The 24,930-nt window shown below is 36.4% G+C and overlaps 1 pseudogene; it reads right to left on the bottom strand.

The window, feature by feature from the left end:
• Positions 1–638: 638 nt before the first annotated feature.
• Positions 639–24,930, bottom strand: part of LOC149570424 (metal tolerance protein A1 pseudogene) — a 54,254-nt pseudogene continuing 29,962 nt past the window's right edge.

Below are 24,930 nucleotides of genomic sequence, written 5' to 3'. Positions count from 1 at the left end.
TCATTATTTTCTTGCAAATGGTTGTTAGAAAATAACTGATCAGCCTTATTGCCAATGCATTGGGAATTTTGAAATTCAACTCCAATGCTTGCAATACAACATGCCAATTCGGTAACCTTCACATTGAAAAATCCTCAGATGAAAGGAATGGATGAAAAGTTAGAAACTACAGTTGTTTTATAATATATGAAATCTTCTATCACATCTTTTCCTACCTTAGTAACAAATAATGCATTGTATAAATATGAACTCTTTATGTAAATGAACTTCAAAACTAGAGAATGCAGCATGTGGCATTAACATATTCATTATAAAAATCATGTTCACAATGGAACAATGCTTTTTAGTGAGTTTTTAAATTGCATCTACTTCCTACTTGTGTGTCAATCTCCAACAAAGCATGGTCTACATATTCAAGTTGCAGAATAATATGAATTAAAAACATAGACATCCAATGAAATGATCATGCAAATAGCTATTGAAATTTCCCCAGTAGCAGGGCACATTTCCCATCTTTTTAATTTCAAATCAAATGCAAGTTCTAACGTGGAGGAAAACCAAAGTATGTGAACAAGAACCACAATTAAATATGGAACCATCACAGATAAAAAGATGATATTCATACACATAAATGTCTATCAAATCTCTCTCTCAATCTGTATGGTGATATGACTAATTTTGTACTCATTCTCAATATAGGCTTTTACCCTATGAAAAACCATTTTAGCATTTTCATCTACCAAAATCCTCACATGGCATATGAGTAAGATTTTCCCAACTGCAATAAAATACCAAGAATTCAACACAACCCTTCTTCAAGCTCTTTAGCATCTATCTCATGGGGTGTACTCTCCATCAAAACCTCCAATGCACTTCTCAATGTCTTTATAGTGGTTACCAGTACAACTAATGAGAAGAAAAGTGTACATATCAAATCAATAATTTGTAATTGGAGATATATCCAAATGATTGCTCCTCCAATCATGACACCAATGCTTTGAATCAAATCCCCCAAAACATGAAGGTAGGCACCTTGCACATTATATTGAACCCTGAATGACCATCTTTCTCTTTTCTTGCCACATCATGATTCAAAGTAACACTATCCCCTCTGAATGGGCATTATGATCATGATTTGAATGCTCGACACCTTATACATCATGAAGAAAAGGTTCAGACAGGTCCATTTTGTCATAGTCATGGTGGCCATGTTCATGAGCACCGCATTCATTGACATCTTTGTGATTATGGGCATGTTCATGAGCATGCTTAACTTTAGGATTATGGTCATGCTTAGCCTTCTCAACATGATCATGCCCTTGATTATGATGATCATGCCCTTTACTGTGACTATGGCCATGACTATGATCATGATCATGGCCATGACCAAGCAAGAAAATCATGATAATATTTACAACAAGTCAAACTATAGCAATAGCAAACATAAGGGCACCATGAATTGAAACCTTATCATGAAGCAACAACACACAATTTGCTTACAATTTGCTCAAGTTATCTCATAAAATATGCACAATTGACACAAGATATGAGGAAAATACATTTAAAAAAAGGGCAAGGAGATCAATCTAGAAATGAAAAATGGAACTCGCTAAAGATATTCTTGGTCCAGAATGACAAATACCTAAATTGCAGCCTATTATAAATGTATTCCCTGATCAGCAATAGCAAACACTCACAAATGGTGGGTGAAGATGAAAAGGGCAAGTTTAGGTGGGTGAATTTAAACAAAAGCACACTAAGCATCTTGAAGCATTATCTTTGTTCCCCGCTCAGCCACTACAAAAAAATTAGTGTTCAAACATTTTACCTCTAAAAGCTCTCGTAGAAATTTTCTTCATTTTTTTAGTTATGAACCAACATTGGTCAAAATTTCAACCAACTTAGGCATAAAACCCTAGTTTGGTCAAAATTTTGACCAACACGAGGATAAAAACTAAAAAAAAATGAAATGATAGGCCAATATGGCCTTTGATCAAAAATTTTGGTTGAAAATGACCCCCAAATGTACTAGTGAGGTTATGTCATTCAAATGATACCAAGATATTGAAGATCGAGGCACACTTGAGAAGGTTCTCACTGATACACAAAGATAAATTCAACAAAAAGACTTTATGACCAAGTAGTCATTTAGTCCATAGTTCTTGCCATGAATTTTATTTTGATGGTGAATTTGTTAAGCCTCTATAGGAAGGATTCATCCTGTAAGGAAAAAATTGATTGTTTGATTAAAATGTATTGAAATGTTTGTGATTGTTCACTAGAAATGGTGTGAAAGGAACAAGGTTCTCAAATCATTTAGTCTCAGTGTGAACTTGTGTAAGTTTGTTTGCAATCATTTTTTTGATAAGCTCAATTTGATGGGATGAAGTTGTCTCATGAGATTAGATGATGAATAGAAGAATTTGGATAAGATATGATGAGATGATGGATGAATTGAATTGGAATGGAAGGGGAATGCAAGAGAGAAAGTTATAAATGTTCTTTAGAGAAAAGTTTGTTTAATGGAAGACTAGAAATTTGATCAAGGTATATACAAATAGATGGAAAAAATGAAGGAATTGATTATGGAAATAGATTTGTATCAAATGATTAGAAGGGAATATGATTAGATTAGAGGAGAAATAAATTGATTGAATTGATAAAAAGGATGAGATTGGGACCATTGACAAGGGAGATCCAAGGAATTTTAAATGGATGAAATGAAAGGTGAAAGGATATGGGGGACCAAACGATATGGTATAAGACAATGGGGAGCCAAGGACTATGTTTAAAAGGAGTTCATATGCCCCATACCAAGGATAGGAAAATGGAAGGAAATATGGTGGGAAAGTATGTGTGAACATGGAAAGATGGTGTGGATGCTATTGTATGGAGGAAGGGAAGGAATGTGTATGTTTGAAAGCATGTGTGAACATTCTATTGTTGTCCCTCTAGTATTGTTCATGATCATAGGCATGAAAGTGGAAGGAGTATGGGATATGGGAGGGAGGGTATGAAATAGGGATAATCATATGAAGAGTATGGATGAAATGTGGGACATGAAAAGGGTGAAATGGATGGGGTAACCAAAACCAAGGACATATGAAAGAATGATGTAAGTATGTAGGCATAAGGATGAAGGATAGCAACAAGGAAAATGTCAAGGACTATGGGATTCAAGACATGGATAGGATGTCAAGATCAAATATGTGAATGGATGGTGGGATTATGTAGGATAGTGTGTGGATAATATGCAAGGATTCAAGGATGGATGGATGGAAGGAAAATGATAGTCAAGATCAAAGATGGAAAAGGATGATGGAAATATGGAAGATATATAAATATGGATCTCATCCCCAATGTAAAGTGCAATTGGAAGCAAACAAGTGAATGGATAGATATATGAATTCAAAATATGGTGGATATATAATAGGGAAATGGAGGGAGGACTCAAGCATCTATTTCTATGGATGGTATCCCTTGATATTTATTTCTCTTTCTTTTTTATTTTCAAGGAATTTTTACTATTTTCTCATAAATTATGGTAGGATAGTGAAAAGAAGGATGAAATGGATTGGAAAATGAAATTCAAGGACTTATGAAAAAGTTTGGACTAAGGGGGTGGAGTGGTTGGAAGACATGGTTGATTGATGCTAGGTTGGAAGACTTGTGAATGAGTGGATGAAGGAGGTGGAAAGATCATCATTCACACACACCTTGAAGGATGATGAAAAGGAGAAAAATTTAGAGGATATGTAGGAGAAAGTTTGAATTTTGGGATATAGGGACCCAAAATTGATGAAAGAGATGATGTATTTAGGATGGTGGATTTGGGTACATAAGGTGATGGATTTAGGATGTGGATTTGGGTACATAAGGACCCAAAATGGAACTAAAAAATGAAATCTTGGATGATTTATAAATGAGGGAAGCCTTTGGATTAGTGAAATTGGATGCTATTTTGAAGTTTTCTTTAAGATTCATTGCTTCATTAAGTAGCTTTGGAATCAACATGACTTTTGCATTTTTTATTTTGAGCCTTTGTGGCCTTTTGCGTTTTTTTGGGATCATATGTTTCTTTTCTTGAACATGTCTTTTAGAGGGGACATGTTGATCCTTGAATTTTGGTGAATATTTGGATTTATTCTCTTTATCTTTGGCATCCAATTTGCTTCCATTGGAAATGGTACGATAGTATGAGGAAAAATGGGATGGAGAGCTTATGGGTGAAATTATGGATGGGGAATATTAGAAGGAATTCATGGATCTATTTCATTGTTGATCTTTACTAGGAGCAGGAGGGGACGAAGCAAAAAAATTGGATATGGTAGATAGATGTATCTAAGGACCCAAAATGGATGGAAGGGATGAAGGGTTTGGCTTTGGAACATAAGGGTCCCAAAATGGATGGAAATGAGGAAGGCATGGGAATATGGATATAAGGGCCCAAAATGGACTTGGAATATGGATGATGGGAACATTTATATTTGAATGGAGAAATTTTTTATTTGGAAGGAGTGAAAGGTGTACCAACATCTTGAGACATTATTTCATCAATTGGATACTTGTCATTTTCAATACCAGATGCAAGTCCATTTGTATGAGGTTCATGAGTGGATTGGATAGTTGTGATAAGGTCATGTGGAGGATTAGGATCATAAGGGGGATTATGAGGGATAATAGGATCTTGAGATGGGGTGGGATCATGAAAGGCAAATGAAGGGGTACTTTGATCTTGACTTAAAAGAGGATCATGTAGTGGAATGGAAGGAATGATGAGATCATATAATAGAATAGAATAATATAATGGAGTGGGATATGATGACGTGTGTCCCCTTCAAATGGGGAGGTTTTTTTGAACACTTAACATGTCAAACACACCAACAATCCTATAAGGTTTTGACTAGGATATACAAGCTTAACTAGGGGTGTCCTTGATATACACAAGGTATATGAGGCCAAAATCTATAGATGAAAGAAAATAATGCTGCATAGCTAAGAGGAGATGGTAACCCAAACCTTCATCTTCACTTCCCAAAGGTATACAGTTATTTGGGGCTTACCCAAGAGTGACAAGATTTTACTTCCAAGAGAGGTGTCTTTCGATTCACCTTCTAATATTTATACTCCACTAGAACACTAGAGTTGAGGTCATCCCAAGGGGTAATGAAATTCCCAAGCCCACCTCCTAAAAAGTGTAAAACAAGGCCATTTATTTCTTGTGCACTCAAGATTACTCAAAGGCATGAGAGGAGTGAATATGTAAGTGGTCTTGGGATTAAAAGACACTTGTTCTTTCCCAATGGGGCTTTAGATTTTTTAATCTACTCTTAAAGCCACTCATGTTTATAGCATACAATATTCTTTCCAACTTGACAACATTGTCAACATAATAGAAATTGAGATTTTGCCAGCATAAGAAAAGAGAGCATCATCAACATAAGAAATTCAATAAGGAAAGAGTCAATTACTTTATGCATTCAAGATTGAGTGAGTGTTCATTTTAAGCACAAAATGAAAATTTTCATTGTAATGTTCTTTGATCCTTAAGCATTCAAGATTTGATGAGATTCATTTTAAACCCAAATTGAGATGTGTATCATAGCATTTTTCTTCGACCTTTATGCATTGAAAAGTGTATTCACTAGTGTGCATTCCAATGAAAGATGTGTTCTCTTTAGGGAATTCAAGAGTATATTTTAGTATTCTTTCCAATGAAAAAAATGTAGTTTTTAATCCATGGCATTCAAGATTGAGTTTAGCGCATTCATTCCAATGATAGATTGTAAGTTCCCTTAAGGCATTCAAGATTGAGTTTTGGATTGTTTTAGCTTCAAGGCATTCAAGAGTGTGTTTGATTTATCCAATTAAGAGCAACATGCATTCAAAGAAAAATGTTTAAGCATTCAATTTTATTTCCAAAAAAAAAAAAAAATTGAAGGAAAACCTACAAGAAACATGGTTAGTTGTTTCTAGAATGCTTCAATCTACAAATGCTACCATAAACGACTTGATTAGTCTCACAAAAAAAAACTCCAAAATGAACGCTTTACTATGGGAAAATTTATTTTAACTTTTTTTGTAATTTTTTAATATACAACAAAACTTTAGAGATGACAGAACATCGCACGCGACAAAGCTTCAAAGATGACAAAATATCGTCGATGACAAAATGCTAACAATGTTGACTCTTTCACTACCCACAGCACAAATGACAAAACATTTATCTTCGAGATGACAATTTAATGAAATGATAGAGTAAAGCCTGCCAACAATGTAGATGAAAATATACTAGTCTTAGGAGATGATAGAGTACTAGGTGGAGATGATAGTTTATGAAGTAGAGACACCAGTTTAGAGGCAAAAACACTAGTTGAGAGGCAGAGATGACAGTTAAGTCTACAGAGATAACTAAACCAAAAAGATGACAAAACAATTTTTTTTTGCAATTTTAGTGGTTTTTAATCTATCTTTGGCAGATAAGATGTCTAAGGTACCTTATGCTTTAGTTGTAGGAAGATTAATGTATGCTATGGTATGTACAAGGCCAGATATTACACATGCAGTGGGAGTCGTTAGCAGGTATATGAGTCATCAAAGAATTGAGCATTGGAATGTAGTCAAATGGATTATATATTTGAGAAGAACATCTAGTAAGTGTTTACACTTTGGAGGCTCTACTATTACTTTACAAGGATATGCTGACTCAAATTTGGTAGGGGATATTGATACCAAGCAGAGTACTACAGGTTATGTAATTACTATTGGTGGGGTAGCAGTGAGTTGGGTTTCTATGTCATAGAAGGTTAATGCTTTATCCACTATAGAGGCAAGAGTATTTTGTTGCTACAAAGGTAGCCAAGGAGATGATATGGCTTTGGTTCTTCATGGAAGAGTTGGGAAATTTTTAGAACGATAATTATTTGTTTACAAATAGTTAGAGTGCCATTCATCTTGCCAAGAATTTGGCTCTACATTAAAAAAAAACACACATATAGTTGTGGTACCACTTCATTCAGTCATTATTGGATGATGGATAGTTAAAGCTAGACAAGATACATATAGATGAAAATCTAGTAGATATGTTTACAAAGGTAGTGACAAGGGAGAAGTTGAACTCCTCTTTAGCTTTGGTTGATCTTGTAGACTGAACAAAATAAAAGAACAGTAGAGTTCAAGTGGTTCGATATATTCCAATGGGAGCTACAAGTTTAGTGGTACTATGATCAGTGTCCAAGTGGAGCCTAATCAGACTCATAGGTTTATTCAATACAATTTTGTCCCCATATTGGCAGTGCCCCCAAGACGGGGTTAAGGGGCAATGCCCCTGTGGGGTCCTAGGGCAATGCCCTAGGTGCACTCCCTATCACAGTATAGGGTGGGGTTGAGGGGCAAAGCCCCCACAAGATTTTTCAGGGGCACCACCCTCAAAGCCAAAAATGACCTTATATTGTTAAAGGCATCAGCTACTATTTTTCCTATTGGACGACATGTTCTAGCCCTAATTTTGTAAGTAGAAAAAAGCTTGTATAAAAAAGCTTATGGTTAGGGATTTTCATAATCTGTGAAGTAAAAATTGGTTCTTGCAGCAATATTGAGTTGAAAGGGATTACTGATTGTAATTAGGTTGTAATCACTAGATCATAATAATATTGTACTTGTTGTTGGTGGACGTAGCCCAGGGGTTGGGTGAACGACATTAAATCTTGGTGTCTCATGTTTTCTTATGTGCAATCTATTATTTTTTGGTATTGGTTACATTTTTATGTAATTGTTATTTTTGTCTGAGGTTAACCTTAACATCAAGTACACATTAGGAAAGAGAAGATCTTATATCTGGTAGAGAAGTGCTATCTAAAGGATTAATGCTAAAACATTCTAACAAGTGACTCAGTATAAATCTTAGTAGAATAGCCTTGATAGATTTCAAGTTCTAGTAGAATTTTGTGTAATTCTCTTAACCAAGTACTTGTTTTATTGCAAGTTTAAGTCCTTTAACAAGGCACACTTATAGCTAGGTGTTTAAATCCTTTAATAGGGTGAGACCTAACAATCTTTGTAAGCATTTAACAAGGAAGACCTTTCATAGGGTAGATCATAGTGTATGGTCAAACTTATTGTAACCTTAAATGGCTACACTTTATAGTTGTAATAGTAAAGATGTGTGGGTGTCATCCCCACTCCAGTTTTACCTTCTCATTGGAGGGTTTCTAGGTAACAAACTTGTTGTGTCATATGTTATTTATTTCATGCAATGGATGGACATATCTAACTAGTTATTTCAATTAACATGAAAATCTTTGAGATGGATGTGTGGTGAATGTTTTTATGGTTAAAGTTTTGAAGTGTTGATTAACCACCCTTCCCCCCCCAGAGTTTACTTTCCCATTGTTAATTCCAACACCAGCCTCAACATATTGCTCACAAAATTTTGACTTGGAAAGTTTTTACTATTTATTAGAAATTCCTTTTCAAGCTCTAGGGTAGAATATTTATGCAAAGTGTTCCCAAGTTCATGACCTTGAGACACAAACACATCATTTTCATCTTTATTAGAACTTTATTGTATGCCCACTTTTATCACATCATTATTTGAAGAATTTTTATTTCTTCCTTATATTTTCATCTTTGGTCTTTTAAGACTATGCAATAGATATGAGAGATTCCAACTATGTCTTCTTCTCTTTCCTACAAGAGATAACAAGATCACTAGCTTCAGATACAAGATGCTTCATTTTTTCTTCATTAATGGTTCCTCAAATCCAAACTTCTTTGTTGGTGAAACTAATGTTTGTCTATTCTCAACAATAGAACTATGACATGAATAGTTAGAAAAGACCTCCTTTGTACATCTTCTTAAGGAATGAAGAACATGCCTTCAACTACTTTCTTTTTGAGGGAAAATAACTCATTTTCTAACCTTTGCACTATAGGATCCATCCTTGCAGTCAAAGATGAATTTGAAGAATGATAGCTTTCTTCAAATCCTCTTGCTTTGATTCTTATCTTACCAACAAGTTCAATTTCAATTACCAATATCTATGTTGCTACAAGAGTATTCAAGGCTTCTCTCCTTAATAGAAAACTAGCTTTGGCAATTTGAGCATTGAAAAAGAAACACTTCAAATTGGTAGTTGTAGGTTGAGCAACAATTGGAATTCTACATGTCAATTTGTTGAAATGAGCAACAAATTCATGCATAGGCATGTGAGATAAATTCTTCAGTTGAGAAAGTTTGTCCAATAATGCATGAGCATCTTCAGGAGGCTTGAACCTTTTCCTCAAACTTGGCTTCGAGAGTATCCCATCTTGTGATAATACATGTGGTAAATGGTAAAACCAATCAATGACCCATACCTTATAGTGTTTTCACAAACAACCTTATAGACATGTCCTTGTATTCAACAACATGAACATTGCATGGAATGTAGAAATAAGCAAATATGTTCATCGAGATTTTGTTCATCATCATCAAAATAAATTGGAAAAATTCTTTCATGAGCCATCAGGAAGATCATATAGAGGTGGAGCTAGATTCAAAAATCCAAAAGCATTTCCCCAAAGACCTTGGCCCATTTACATGTCCTTAGTAAAAGCATGAAATAATTACAAGAAATAAAATTACAATGAATATTTGCCATGAAAAAGGGACACGAGTATGCTTCAAATGAAAGCATGAGGCTCTAAATACATGTCATCTGTAATGTCCCCTTTCTACCATTCATAGCATGATGTTGTCGTTAGCCTATTTCCCCACAGTCCCATAGGCTAACTAGGACATTAAAGGGGCTTAGAGGCCATTTGGCCTAGACAGTTTCAGTTGCAGGGCTTTCTGAGGGGTTCTGAGGCAACTTTGGGCATACTTACTATTTATAGTAAGTCATCTTAGACATGGCCAGACATTCAGTCACAGTGGTATGTCGATGGTAATTGTTTAAAATTGACAGGAAGACTTATTTATCATTGATAAGATTTGTTATGCATTGATAAAGCCATTTTATAAAGTTAAATTTAAATATTTAACTTTATTAATGCATAGACTATAGTTTGTGGAAAATATTTAAATTAAAAGAGTTCCCTTTATTTTTATAACACATTGGAGACATAAGGTACATAAAGGGAGCTATGTTTTATCCCACATTGAGAAAATGAAGGATTGAGCTCTTGTGAGAACACTATAAAAGAAATGGAAGAGCTTTTTTTTTGTATGCTTGGATGAAGATTAATGTTATGTTGTTGGATATCTAATTATCGAGCTTGGAGGACGAAATCCCTCTTTGATAGCATTCTCTTCGCTGTTGGAAGACACAGTCAGGAGGATCAAGGGTGTTTTCACTTCAGGAAACACACTGGGTTTCATTTGGGGCATTTGCATAAAGAAATTTACAAGGGTTTGAGGTACAGATCTGAAGTTAGTTATTGCTATAGTGCCGCATGAACAGTATTTTGCTACAGTCGGCATGAACAGTATTTTGCTACAGTACGGCATGAACACTGTTGGTATCAAGTTTACTTATTTTTTCGGCTGATTAGAAGTTTGGAAGGCTGGCCAACTACATCTGCAAAATACTACGGCAACTAATTCCAGGTTTCTTCTGTCAAATTTTGATATTTTGCATAATAATTGTTGAATACAAGTCTGAATAGTTGTTGCAGCCTTTAAGGCAGCTGTAAGTGCACATCTACATTTAAAAATCACCCTTTATTAGCAGATTGAAAGAGTTTCTAGAGTTTTCATATACTATTGAATGTGTGCCAAGTGTTTGTGAAAATGTTATGATGTGTATTATGCATTTTAATGTCACTTCATAGTTGTTCGTAAATCTACTCATTAGAAAGCAATATATTGAGGAAATTAGCTTTATGAGTTTGCATACAAAGTGTTTGACAATATTCCTTAAGTTAAATTTCTGCAAGTCAAAGTTCAAATCAGGGGAGAATATTACAGTGGTATCAGAGCTATAAGTCCTGCCATCCTGTGGAGGTCTTATAGGAAATTTGGAATTGGCGGATAGAGGGGAAAGTGTTTGATGAAATGTCAAAACACTAAAAATCAGAGCATTTATGTTTGAGCATGCGACAGGGGCCTTATAATTTCCACAATACCAGAGCAACACAAAGTAGGAGTTTAGACCTGCAAAGCAAATAGTCTAGTTCATCCGTATAGGGGGGTATAGAATCTAGTCATACAGACATAGCAGAGGTATTCTTTGATCAAGACAACAATATGGGTGATCAAGATGATAGGAATACAAGATTAGGTGGAGGCAGGAATGTCGGTCCAGAGCCTGGAGAGGAAAGATTCTTACAGTTATTAGAGACCTTGGTATAGGGTAAGTGAGTAGCAGAACAAAGGGCACAGGAACAGAATCAGAGATTGGATCTTATGATGCAGATGATGGCTCGTCAAATGGGGTTGAATGCTAACATGGGTGGAGGAAATAATCAGAATGGTAACAATCAGAATGGAAATGATCAGGATGGGACACATAATGGAGATGAACAAGTTGGGAAAAATTTCGGTCATGCACCCCAGCGAGCTAGGACAGTGAGTTCAAGGCCCATGATTCCTACATTTCCTCCTAGAGCTCTAGAGCAGCTCGTACCAGAGCCCCAGATTATTGATATACAAGACTAGTTGAGGAGAGATTGGGAAGCCGGAGGGCCAGATTTTACTACTGCAATTACCTTTAGGGAGTATATGGATGTGTGGATGAAACATATGCCACGTGGACATGACAGGAACCAGAGCTATGAGCTATGGAAGAAAGTAGGGAGACTTGAGTTACCATATTATGATGGCTCAGGAAATTCTACAGCAAGAGCTTAGGTTCAAAAGCTTGACACATACTTTCAATTGAACCCTATGCCTGAGGAAGAAGCTATTAAGTATGCAGCAATTCATTTGGATGGGTTAGCACACGAGTGGTGGCATCATGGTATGGTCACTATGGGACATGCACACATTACATCATATGTGGAGTTTACAGAGAGGCTGATTGAACGTTTTGATAGGAAGGATCCAAAACTCCATTTCAAGGAGTTAGCTCAGCTTAAACAGTGGGGATCATTGGAAACATACATTTCAGAGTTTCAGAAACTTGCAGTGTTAGTAACAGATGTATCTGAACGGAGGATACTAGTTCTATTTATGGATGGGTTAGCTGATCCGTTGAGAGAGTGGATTAAAGCTCTCAACCCTCCCACTTTGCAGGAAGCCATTAAGAAAGCTCGTGACATGGATTCCTCTTCATCTTCAAAAAATAAATTCTAGGCAAAGAGTTTCCCTTCAAGGAAAGATAAGGACAGGAAACCTTTTCATAAAGAGGTTCAGCCAGCTAAGGAGGAAAGTAAGACGTTGGACAATGAGACACTTAATGATCTCAGGAAGAAGAAGCTTTGTTTTTATTGCAGGGAGCCTTGGGATTTGTCACATAAGTGTCCATTGAAAGCAAAAGCTAAGCAGATGGAGTACTTTTTAGCCGAAGAGTCAGTAGATGGAGATTCAAAGCAGTCATCCAAATCAGATGGAGATGATGATAGTTCTTCACAGGAGGAAGCACATGGTGATAGCACGATAGCTCAGTTGTCAAGTATACAGGAGGCTATCACTTTCAGAGTTAGGGGAACCTTGGATGGACAGAGAGTTGTGGCACTCATTGATACAGGGGTGACACATAACTTCATTGATGAGAAGTTTGTGACACGCAGAGGGCTACATACAGAGGAGCATAGGGGATTTAAGGTGATGGTGTCTGATGGCTTCAAAATTGAATGTACCAAGAAAATCTCCAACTTGCAGCTTCGTTTGGGAGATTATGACATGACAGGAGATTTCTTTGTGGTCAACAGTGGTGATCAGGATATGGTGCTTGGGATGAACTGGATGAAGTCTCTGGTAGAATTTACATTTAACCTTGAGAAAATGGAAATGAGGTTTGAGGCAAATGGTAAGAAGATAGTGCTCAGAGGTTTGTCAGATGGGAGACTTCGAGTGGTGTCACTCAAGCGGATGTAGAGTTTCTTTAGACATGATCAAGTGCAGTGGGCAGCAGAGTTTAGAGTAATGCCTGAGATGACAGAGCAACATAAACTAGAGTATCCACCTGATGTACAAAAAATAATAACCAAACATACTAAGGTGTTTGGTGAGATACCTCCAGGGAGACCCCCAGATAGGGGAATCGAGCATGTTTTTGAATTAGAGGAAGGGGCTAAGCCAGTTATCATCACACCTTACTACCATCCGAAGAGATATAAGGATGAAATAGAAAAGGCAATTAAGGAGTTGATTGACATGGGGCACATACGGGAAAGAAAAAGTCCTTTCGCTTCTTCAGTAGTATTGGTGAAGAAGAAGGATGGTACAATGAGGATGTGCATTGATTATAGGGAGCTAAACAAGAAGACAATCAAGAATCGATACCCTATCCCGCGTATCGATGAGCTTATTGATGAATTGCATGGTGCATGCTACTTCTCCAAGATTGATTTGAGATCTGGCTACCATCAGATACGGGTTAGAGAGGTGGATGTGGAGAAGACAGCTTTTAGATGCCACTATGGACATTTTGAGTTCTTAGTCATGTCCTTTGGGTTGAAAAATGCCCCTGCCACTTTCTAGTCCTATATGAATAGAGTGTTCAGAGATCAGTTGAGGAAGTTTGTGTTGATATTTTTTGATGATATACTGATATACAACCATACTTGGGAGGAACATTTGAAGCATATTGATACAGTGCTCAGTATTCTAGAGAGGGAGTCATTATATGCCAAGATGAGTAAATGTGAGTTTGGGATGACAGAGTTGCTCTATCTAGGGCATATTATTAGTGCAGGAAGTGTTCGGGTTGACCCAGACAAGATCAGGGCCATTCTGGATTGGCCACCACCAAGGAACACTTCACAACTCAAGGGATTTCTCGGGCTTTGTGGGTTCTACCGCTAATTTTTGAAGGGATTTTCATAGATAGCAGCACCACTTACAAATTTGACACGAAAAGATAGTTTCAAGTGGTCAGAGAGGGCTCAGGATTGTTTTGACAGGTTTAAGGAGCTGATGAGTACATGGCCTATTTTAGCCATTCCAGATTTCACCAGGCCTTTTGAGCTGCAGTGTGATGCCTCGGGAGAGGGCATAGGAGCTATTCTCATGCAAGACAAACATCCCATCCCATATGAGAGTAGAAAATTATGAGGTGTGGAGAGAACCTACAACATCTACTACAAAGAGATGCTAGCAATCATGCACGCACTAGCTAAGTTCAGGCAGTACTTAGTGGGAAGTCGATTCACAGTAAAAATAGATCATAATAGCTTGAAACATTTCCTTGGACAGAAGGACCTTAATGACAGGCAATAGAAATGGGTGAGTAAATTACAGGCCTATGATTTCGACATAGCCTATGTCAAAGGGAAGAAAAATATTGTTGCAGATGCTTTATCTAGAAGGCCTCATTTGCTTGTTGTTGGGATAGTCATGGATGATTGGAGAGAGATGATCTTGGCAGAATATGCTAAGGATAGTTGGGCATCTAGCATTATTGAGGGAGCTATTCAAGATAGTCGATACACTGTCGTAAATGATCTGATCATCTACAAGGAAAGGATTTATTTAGTACCCGGGTCTGCTATGAAGCAGAAGATTTTGAGGGCATTTCATGATTCACCAATGGCAGGACATCCCAGATTCTTTAAGACATATCGGCAGGTGAGAGAGCGCTTCACTTGGAAAGGACTCAAATTAGAGGTGCTTTGGTTTGTTAGGGAATGCCCTGTGTGTCAGCAGAACAAACAGGAACATTCTTTTCCGAGTGGTTTACTACAACCCCTACCCATACCAAAGAAGAAGTGGGATAGCATTTCCATGGATTTTATCACAGGCCTCCCCAAGGCACAGGGTTGGGATTGTATCTTTGTTGTGGTAGACAGATTGACAAAATTTGCACATTTCTTTGCAATTTCGTCTACATATTCAGCAGCACAAACAGTAGAACTATTTTTTCGAGAGGTATTCAGACTACATGGGATACCATGGAGCATAGTCAGTGATAGAGACAACAGATTTATGAGCCACTTTTGGCAGAATTTTGTTCACGTTATGTGGAACAGAGCTCACTCTGAGTACCAGCTACCACCCCCAAACTGATGGGCAGACAGAGATAGTGAACAAATGGGTTGACGGGTACCTTCGAAACTACATTGCAGGAGAGCAGAAGGCTTGGGTGAAGTGGCTACATCTAGGGGAGTACTGCTATAATACCTCTTTCCATATGTCTATTCAAATGTCCCTTTTTATGGCACTGTACGGGTATGATGCTCCTAATTTTTTAGATTTGTTATTTGGGGAAAGCAGGGTGCCTAAGGCCAAGGATACTTTGCAGGAGTTTCAGGACATTATGCGATCCTTTAAGGAAAATTTGTAAAAGGCACAAAATCAGCAAAAGCAATATGCTGATCAGCACAGGGTTGAGAGTTCTTTTGAGTTGGGAGATGTGGTGTACCTCATGTTACAACCGTATAGGCAGTCCTCTCTCAAGAAGAGTGGAGCAGAGAAATTGAAACCACGCTACTATGGACCGTTCAAAGTAATCAGGAGAGTAGGTGAAGTAGCTTATGAGTTGGAGTTGCCTGCAGATAGTAAAGTGCATAATGTGTTCCATGTGTCACGCCTTAAGAAGGCATTGGTTCACAATGTGGTGCCTTCAGTAGTATTGCCACCTCTTGATGATGAGGGAAAGCTTATCTTGGTTCCCAAGGCCATACTTGACTCTAGGGAGAAGGTGCTTCGTAGGAGGACTATCAGGGAGTATCTAGTGAAGTGGAGGAACCTACCTGTCGAGGATGCTACTTGGGAAAATGAGCAAATATTGCAGCATCCAGAGCTGAAATTGCTTGAGGACAAGCAATTTTGGGAAGGGCAGACTGTAATGTCCCCTTTCTAGCATTCATAGCATGATGTTGTCATTAGCCTATTTCCCCATAGTCCCGTAGGCTAACTAGGACATTAAAGGGGCTTAGAGGCCATTTGGCCTAGACAGTTTCAGTTGCAGGTCTTTCTGAGGCGTTCTGAGGCAACTTTGGGCATACTTATTATTTATAGTAAGTCATCTTGGACATGGCCGGACATTTAGTCACAGTGGTATGTCGATGGTAATTGTTTAAAATCAATAGGAAGACTTATTTATCATTGATAAGATTTGTTATGCATTGATAAAGCCATTTTATAAAGTTAAATTTAAATATTTAACTTTATTAATGCATAGACTATAGTTTGTGGAAAATATTTAAATTAAAAGAGTTCCCTTTATTTTTATAACACATTGGAGACATAAGGTACATAAAGGGAGTTATGTTTTATCCCACATTGAGAAAATGAAGGATTGAGCTCTTGTGAGAACACTATAAAAGAAATGGAAGAGCTTTTTTTTTGTATGCTTGGATGAAGATTAATGTTATGTTGCTGGATATTTGATTATCGGGCTTGGAGGACGGAATCCCTCTTTGCTAGCATTCTCTTCGCTGTTGGAAGACACAGTCAGGAGGATCAAGGGTGTTTTCACTTTAGGAAACACACTGGGTTTCATTTGGGGCATTTGCATAAAGAAATTTACAAGGGTTTGAGGTGCAGATCTGAAGTTAGTTATTGCTATAGTGCCGCATGAACAGTATTTTGCTACAGTCGGCATGAACAGTATTTTGCTACAGTACGGCATGAACACTGTTGGTATCAAGTTTACTTGTTTTTTTGGCTGATTAGAAGTTTGGAGGGCTGGCCGACTACATCTGCAAAATACTACGGCAACTAATTTGCAGGTTTCTTCTGTCAAATTTTGATATTTTGCATAATTATTGTTAAATACAAGTCTGAATAGTTGTTTCAGCCTTTAAGGAAGCTATAAGTGCACATCTACATTTAAAAATCACCCTTTATTAGCAGATTGAAAGAGTTTCCAAAGTTTTCATATACTATTGAATGTGTGCCAAGTGTTTGTGAAAATGTTATGATGTGTATTATGCATTTTAATGTCACTTCATAGTTGTTCGTAAATCTACTCATTGGAAAGCAATTTATTGAGGAAATGAGCTTTATGAGTTTGCATACAAAGTGTTTGACAATATTCCTTAAGTTAAATTTCTGCAAGTCAAAGTTCAAATCAGGGGAGGATATTACATCATCTCCTAGCATAGTCGCCAAAAAACTATTTGTTGGATATTTTGCAACTGAAAATTTTGGGTAAAATCTAGTTGCGAAATAGGATGACTAGAAAGAAGGAAGGTATTGTTAAGGTTGAGGTAGTTGTATTGCACCAACCATTGTACGAATCATTTATTGAAGAACTAATTTGATCATTTGATACTATATAGTGAATTTTGTTGATAATTTTTACTCACCCAATGATCATACAACCTACAAAGTGATTCAAAGGTGATCGATAGAGCAATTTGTGCCAAAAAAATTGTGATTCAACAATGCGCTATTGGTATTTGTGAGAAGAAGTAAAGTTTGCAAAGAAAACTCAGTTGTTTTGTGAAGTTGTATTGATTCAAAACCCTAGTTGAAAATGGCATCACCTACATCTGGAAGTCAAAAGGAAGGTTTGAAAGACACCCGTGCTCAAATTGTGAGAAATGCTACATGCCCCCCACCAAAATTAAGGAATACTCATAAATTGTGATGACCGATGGTCCAGAAGCACCTTATCAAACCTTTTTTTAATTGCTAATTTTGATATTGGCATGTATTAACTCTATCCAAGTTAGGAGTGTGAGTTTGGACCTTTCTAAATCATGTTTTTGTTTGCTACTAGGAGGAGTTGGCTAGGTTTCATCCATTCTAGGAGTTTTTTGGTTTGCTTGTTTAGTGTTGCTTGTGTTAGGGGTTATGGATCTAGGACCATTAATGCATTAGGAAGATATGATTTTTAACCTATCTTGTCCTCCATGATGTTTTTACATTCCATTTCATGGATTGGAGATCCTACATATCATTTGGAGCAAGAAAGGAGAAATATGTCAAAATAATGTCAAATATTGAAAAAGTTGTCAAATAAGGAAAAGTGGTCAAAAATCTATGGATTGATGCTCTAAATGCTAGATCATGGCTAAAAATAATTAATAGACCATGCTATACCTACTTGGAAGGCTCCAAGTGATATCTATTCAAAAATTAAAAAAATGCAAATGTTATTAGCAACTTTGAAAAGTTGCTTGACAACATTTGAGCAAGAATTACACATGTCATAGTTTTGAGGTTGATGGTTGCCATAACTATCTAAAACCTCTTAGAAAAATTATAAAACCACAAAATACACTCATTATAGAGGTTGGAATTTGTAGGAAAGAAGTTTTGATATTGAAAACTACAAATTCTAACCCAATTTTGACAATTTTACACATATTAGTTTGTATACTCTCAATGATGGATTGAAGTCTAAGTTTTGTTTTTGATTACTAAATTTCATGCTTTTATAGTTTTTTTTGTTTCAAATTAATAGATTGTAGTTCGTTTGGTTAGTCTTTGAAAATATTTTCCAAATAGACTGTGTGTTGTTCCAATCTTGGCAGTCTCCACAAAAATGGCTCCTCCATGAGTTCCTATGGTGGCTTCATCATAGCCTTGAGGGATATGGGAGTGGAGCTAGTGTATATAAATGTTTGGGCCCTAAAAAGTTGAATAGCTATTTTTAATGTGATGCCCTAGGCAAGTCACAAATACTTGGTTAGGAAATCACAACATTTGTAGAAAGGTTTTGGGGGTTTGAATGTGATGGATACTTGAAACCAAGAGTTGTAGAATGGAGAGGGTTAAGTGATGATATTATAAGAAAGAGGAGAAAGTTTCAAAACTACTTTTGTTAAGGGAATTATTAGACCCTAGTCAACACTGTCATTTATATTATAAAACCCTTGCTTATAGGCATAAAAATTGTTTTAAGGTGTACAAATGACTTGGAGGCCTGAGACCCACAAATCCTTTAGGTTTTCCAAAATGGTATTTGAATACATGATTTTTTGCCACCTTGTTTAGAGAGATTTGGAGTTAAAGTCCAAAAACCCAAGTAGGAGGGCTAATTCTATTAGGTTTATTTTTAGCAGTTTTTGAATAGATGCAAAGAATTTTAGGAAAACTTGTGAGATTTGTATCTAGGAGCCTAGGTAAGGTATGAAAAAAATCATGTATGAGACCCTCACTCCATGTAGTTGAGAAAAAAATTAGGAAGGATTAAGAAATAATTTTGGCAAGTTATCTTGTCAAGGCATTTGGTGAAGGAAGAAGCTATAATCATTGGTGTAAGTCAGGGGATAGGATAGAGATCCTCTAGAGATTGGGGTATTCAATGGAACCATAATCAGCTAAGAGAAAGCCTAGAAATTCCTTGAGAAGATAAGGACTAAGAAAGAAAACTACCTTGCATTACATTAGATTGATATTAGAGCCTGAAGATTTGGGTTTGTAGTTAGATGTTTCAGACTGAAGATTCAATTAGAGAAACAATCATGGTGACCAATACAGAGTTTCTTGAAGAAATGGGTGAGAAAAAAGAGAGGAATAGAATCCTTGAAGAAGCCTTGGAAGAACTGAAAACCAAATTAGAAGAAGTTATTGAGGTAGCTAAGAAGTAAGATCAAGAAGGTGAAAGCAACAGTAATGGCAAAGAGAAGAATATCTTTGAACTAGACCCTCCAATAGATGAAGATCCATTCCTAAAGGCCATCAAGGCATTAGGTGGATTCCTTTGTTTAGTGGTTAGCTATACACTAAACTTGTAATGGAATGGATTGAAGGGATGGAGAACCACTTGGAGTTTGAAGGTGTGAGTGAAGCACAAAGAGTTAAGGTAGCCAAATCTAGTCTAAGGGGATCAACCCTGACATGGCAGAAGTATCTCCAAGAAGAGAGGGAGAAAGTGGGAAAAAAATACCATTGCAAATTTGAAATCCATGGTAACAAAGGTGAAAGAACAATACTTACTAGAGGACTATGAAGTTTAATCACACAAGAAGGGGCAAAGTTTAAAACAAAAAGACATGGATGTGGCAACTTATATTGAAGAATTATAGAAGTTATGTTTGAGGTCAAGAGTACAAGAAGATAAAGCTATCAAAGTGGCTAGGTACCTAGGAGGTTTAAAATGGAACATATAGGAAAAGATCATCCTATGGACTCCTACAATAGTCCATAAATGTTTCCAACTTTCTATAAAGGTGGAAGAGAAGAATAAGAAGAAGGAAAATTATAACTTTAGAGGAAGAGGTAAGGGAAATGATGGAAGAGATCAAAGAGGCTATGGTAGCAGAGGATCAGACTCTAGGCCTCAAGGATACAATAAGGTTACTAACCAACAAGAAGTAAGTTCAAGAAGAGGAAGTTTCATCAAAGGTCGAGGCTCTAACACTAGTTGGAAAAGAAGGAGCAACAACTAAGGTAGAGGATCATACTTTGCCACCATGAAGTGTTACCATTGCAATCAGTTAGGACACCCTTCATATAGGTGCCTTGAAAAAGGATCAACTTCCCAAGGAAACACAAAAAGGGTCAACTATATGCAAAAAGAATCTAGTAGAAACAAAAAACAATTTGAGGTACCTTTAGAATCAGAAGAAGGACCTTGATTAAGGAACCCATAAAAGAAGAACCAAGTCAAAGAAGGTAACTCTTTATAATTAGATGCAAAATCATGGGGAAGGTGTGTAGAGTCATCATTGAATCAAGCTCAACAAATAACATAATCAATGAAGAGGCAATCAACAAACTGAAGCTAAAAAGAATCCCTCATGCCAACCCATATAAGGTCACATGGCTTAAAAAAGGAAAACATATTCTTATGGGAGAGAAAGCATTAGTATAGTTCACCATAGGGAGGTACAAGGATATATTGTTATGTGATATTCTTCCCATTAATGCATGCCACTTTCTACTTGGAAAGCCATGGAAATTTGATAACCAAGCCTTACATGATGGAACCAAAATTTCCTATTCATTCAACAAGAATGGGATGAATTTCAAGATTTGGTCCTTAATAAAAGAATGAGAGATGAAGTTTTCAAGTACAAGTGTACTCATGGTTGGTTAGAAAGAGTTCTTAAAGACCCTAAAGGAAGGAGATGGAGTTGGGTTTGCATTAGTTTTGAAACCTAAAGATGAAGTTGCTTCCAAGAAAATAGAGATACCAAGGGAAGTACAAGAATTGCTTGAAGAGTAAAAAGTTATTGTTAGTGAAGAACAACTTGCCACCCTACCTCCTAAGAGACTTTCTAGCCACCAAATATACTTTATTATAGGAGATACCCTCCCCAAAAAATCTTCCTATAAGATGACCCTGCAAGAAAATGAGGAAATTGCCAAGAAAATCCAAGAGCTAATAGACAAATGCCTAATTAGGAAAAGAATTAGTCAATGTACAGTCCCTATTGTTTTAGCACCCAAGAAAGGAGGAACTTGGAGACTTTTTATTGATTCTAAATCCATTAATAGAATCACCATTAGGTATAGGTTCCTAATACCTAGAATTGAAGACCTAATGTATTGTTTAGGGCAAGGAATTTTTTTCAACAAGATAGACCTAAAATGTGGCTACCATCAAATTAGGATAAATGAAGGGGATGAGTAGAAAACAACTTTCAAGACTACAAAGGGTTTGTATGAATGGTTTGTAATGCCATTTGGTTTATCTAATTGTCCATCTACTTTTATGAAGCTGATGAATGAGGTATTGGTAGATTACATTGGTATGTTTGTTGTTGTTTATTTAGATGACATATTAATTTTTAGAAAAACTAAATAGGAGCACATCAAGCACTTAGAAAAAAATTTCAAGAAATTATATGAAGAAAATATAATGATAAACTTGGACAGGTATGACTTCATGAAACATGAGCTAGTTTATCTTGGTTTTGTTTTTTCTCAAGGTAACCTCAAAATGGATCAAGACAAGGTGCATGCCATTCTAAGTTGGCCTACTCCCAAGACTTCATTATATGTGAGAAGCTTCCATGGTTTGGCATGGTATTATAGGAAGTTTATGAGACATTTCAATGGCATATATGCTCCTATGTTGGATATAATCAAGAGAGGAATGAAGATAACATTCCATTGGACCCCACAAGCTGATCATGGTTTTGAGACACTCAAAAACAAGATAGAAGAATTTCCTACACTAGTGCTTCCTAGCTTTGAGAAACTTTTCCAAGTGGAGTGTGATTCCAATAATGGAGCTATTGGGGTTGTTCTAAGTAAAGAAGGAAGGCTAATGGCTTTTCATAGAGAGAAGCTCAATGATGCAAAGAGGAAGTACTCATCCTATGAATTAGAGTTGTATACTCTAGTCCAAGTTGTGAGGGAGTGGAAGAATTATTTTCTTCCAAAGGAATTTTTTGTATACTTAGACAACCAAGCTCTTGGTTTCCTTAACTCCCAAGAAAAACTCAGCAACAAGCATATGAAATGGGTAGAATACCTACAAACCTACACATTTACCATCAAACATAAGAATAGGGCACATAATAAGATAGTTGATGCATTGCATAGGAGACTCCCCATAGTCCAAGAGATAAAACTATGAAGCATAGCCATTAAAATATTCAAAGACCTATATGTTGAGGATGAATATTTTTCTCACATCTACAAGGTATGCAAGGAGTTCAAAAATAACTTTCATGGTGAGTTTTTTGGTTACACATTACAGAATGATTTATTATTTAAGGGAAGTCAAATTCTTATTCCTAGAGGGTTAATGAGGGAAAATTTGATCCAATAATAGCATAATGGGTCATTTAGTGGGCATTTTGGAGTCAACAAGACCCAAGAGTTGGTTAATAGGTTTTATTTTTGGCCTAGGATGACTAGAGATATCAGACAGTATGTGGAAGTGCATCTTTATGGTTTTTGTAGTTGGCCTACCAAAGACAAGGCAAGGATATGGTAGCATTTATGTGATTGTGAATATGTTCAACAAGATGGCTCATTTTGTCCCTTGTAAGACCATACATGATGCTTGTCAGATTGCTCACTTATTTTTCAAAGAGGTGGTTAGAATCCATGGATGACCTATGAGCATTGTTTTAGATAGAGACGCCAAATTAATGAGACACTTTTGGAAGACACTATGGAAAAAGCTTGGAACTAACTTATCTTTTCGATTTGCCTATCACCCTCAAATAGATGGCCAAACTAAGTTGATTAATAGGAGTCTTGGAAACTTGCTAAGATGTCTTAAGAGTATGGTCAGACATGGGGCCACCTCATTGGGCAAGATTAGTATGACTACAATGACATAGTGAACATATCAACTGGTAAGAGTCCTTTTGAATTTGTTTATGGTTTTCATCCTAGAGGGATATTCGAGTTGAGAGAGTTGAAGGATGTATCACAAGGTAGTTGTTACACTGAGGACTTTTCCCACTCCATAAGGAAAGTCCATGAAAGTATAAGGAGGACACTCATTGACAATGCTAACAAACTTAAGCAAAAGGTGGATACATCAAAAATAGATGTTTAGTTTCAATTAGGAAATCTTGTGATGGTCCATCTAAACCCAACAAGGTTGAAAAAGGGGGTACCACACAAGCTTTAGGTGAGAAGATTGGGTCCTTGTAAAATACTTGAAAAGTATGGTAATAATTCATATAAAGTTGAGCTCTCTCAAGATATAGGGTTGTCACCCATTTTCAATGTTGTAGATTTAATTTCATACAAGGATCTATTCAAGATGCTAATCATAACCTTCAATAGGTTACACAAGATTTACTAGATCTAGACCTCACTCCTACTCTACCTCTGATAGCATATACGATACTAGATACAAGGGTCTACAAAAAGACTAGGAAGAAGGACTACATGGAACATCTTATGAAATGGCTTGGCAAGGATGGTGTTGATGCTACTTAGATAAAAGAAATAGACTTCAAGAGGTTGGGCATTGACTTCAACCTGCTCATTCCAAGGATGGTTTAACTTCTTTTTGTTTGGGGGTTATAGTGTAGGAGCACCTAGTCAAAGCTCCTTGTTTTAAATGCTAGTTTTGATTTTTGCATGTACTAACTCTAGCCAAGTTAGGAGTGTGAGTTTGGACTTTTCCACGTCATGGTTGTGTTTGTTACTAGGTGGATTTGGTTAGGATCCATCCATTCTAGGAGGTTTTTGGTTTTCTTGTTTAGTGTTTCTTGTGTTAGGGGTTATTGGTATAGGACCATAAAAGCATGAGGAAGATATGGTTTTAAACCTATCTTTTCCTCCATGATGTTTTTATATTCCACTTCATGGATTATGGATCCTACATATCATTTGGATCAAGAAATGAGAAAGATGTCAAATATTGACAAAGTTGTCAAAACAAAAGAATGATAAAAAAAATTGTGGATTGATGCTCTAAAGGCTAGATTATGTCTAAACATCATTAATTGACCATGTTAGACCTACCTGGAAGGCTACAAGTGATAGATGTTAAAAAATGACAAAAATGAAAAAGTTGTTAGCAACTTTGAAAAGTTATTTGATGAGATTTGAGCAAAAATTGCACATGTTGTGGTTTTGAGGCTGGTAGTTTCCAAAACTATCTAAAACCTCTTTGGAAACTTATAAAACTATGAAATAGACACATTATAGAGGCTAGAAGTTGTAAGAAAGGAGTTTTGATATTGAAAACTATAAATTCTACCCTAGTCTTGATAGTTTTACATGTTTTATTTTGCATACTCTCAATGATGGATTGAAGTTTGAGTTTTGTTTTGGATTACTAAATTTCATGCTTATAAAGTTATTTTTGTTTAATATTAATAGGTTGTAGAAGTTCATTTGGTTAGTCTTTGAAAATCTTTTGCAAACAAACTGTGTGTTGTTCCAGTCTTGGCAGTCTCCACAAAAATGGCTCTCCCATGAGTTCCTAATGTAGATTCATCACATCCTTGAGGGATATGGGAGTGGAGCTA

Source organism: Cupressus sempervirens, chromosome 3 (genome assembly GCF_028749045.1).
Source record: "Cupressus sempervirens isolate cs-2001-9-10 chromosome 3, ASM2874904v1, whole genome shotgun sequence".
NCBI lineage: Eukaryota > Viridiplantae > Streptophyta > Pinopsida > Cupressales > Cupressaceae > Cupressus > Cupressus sempervirens.
This window is presented reverse-complemented; position numbering and strand designations above follow the sequence as displayed.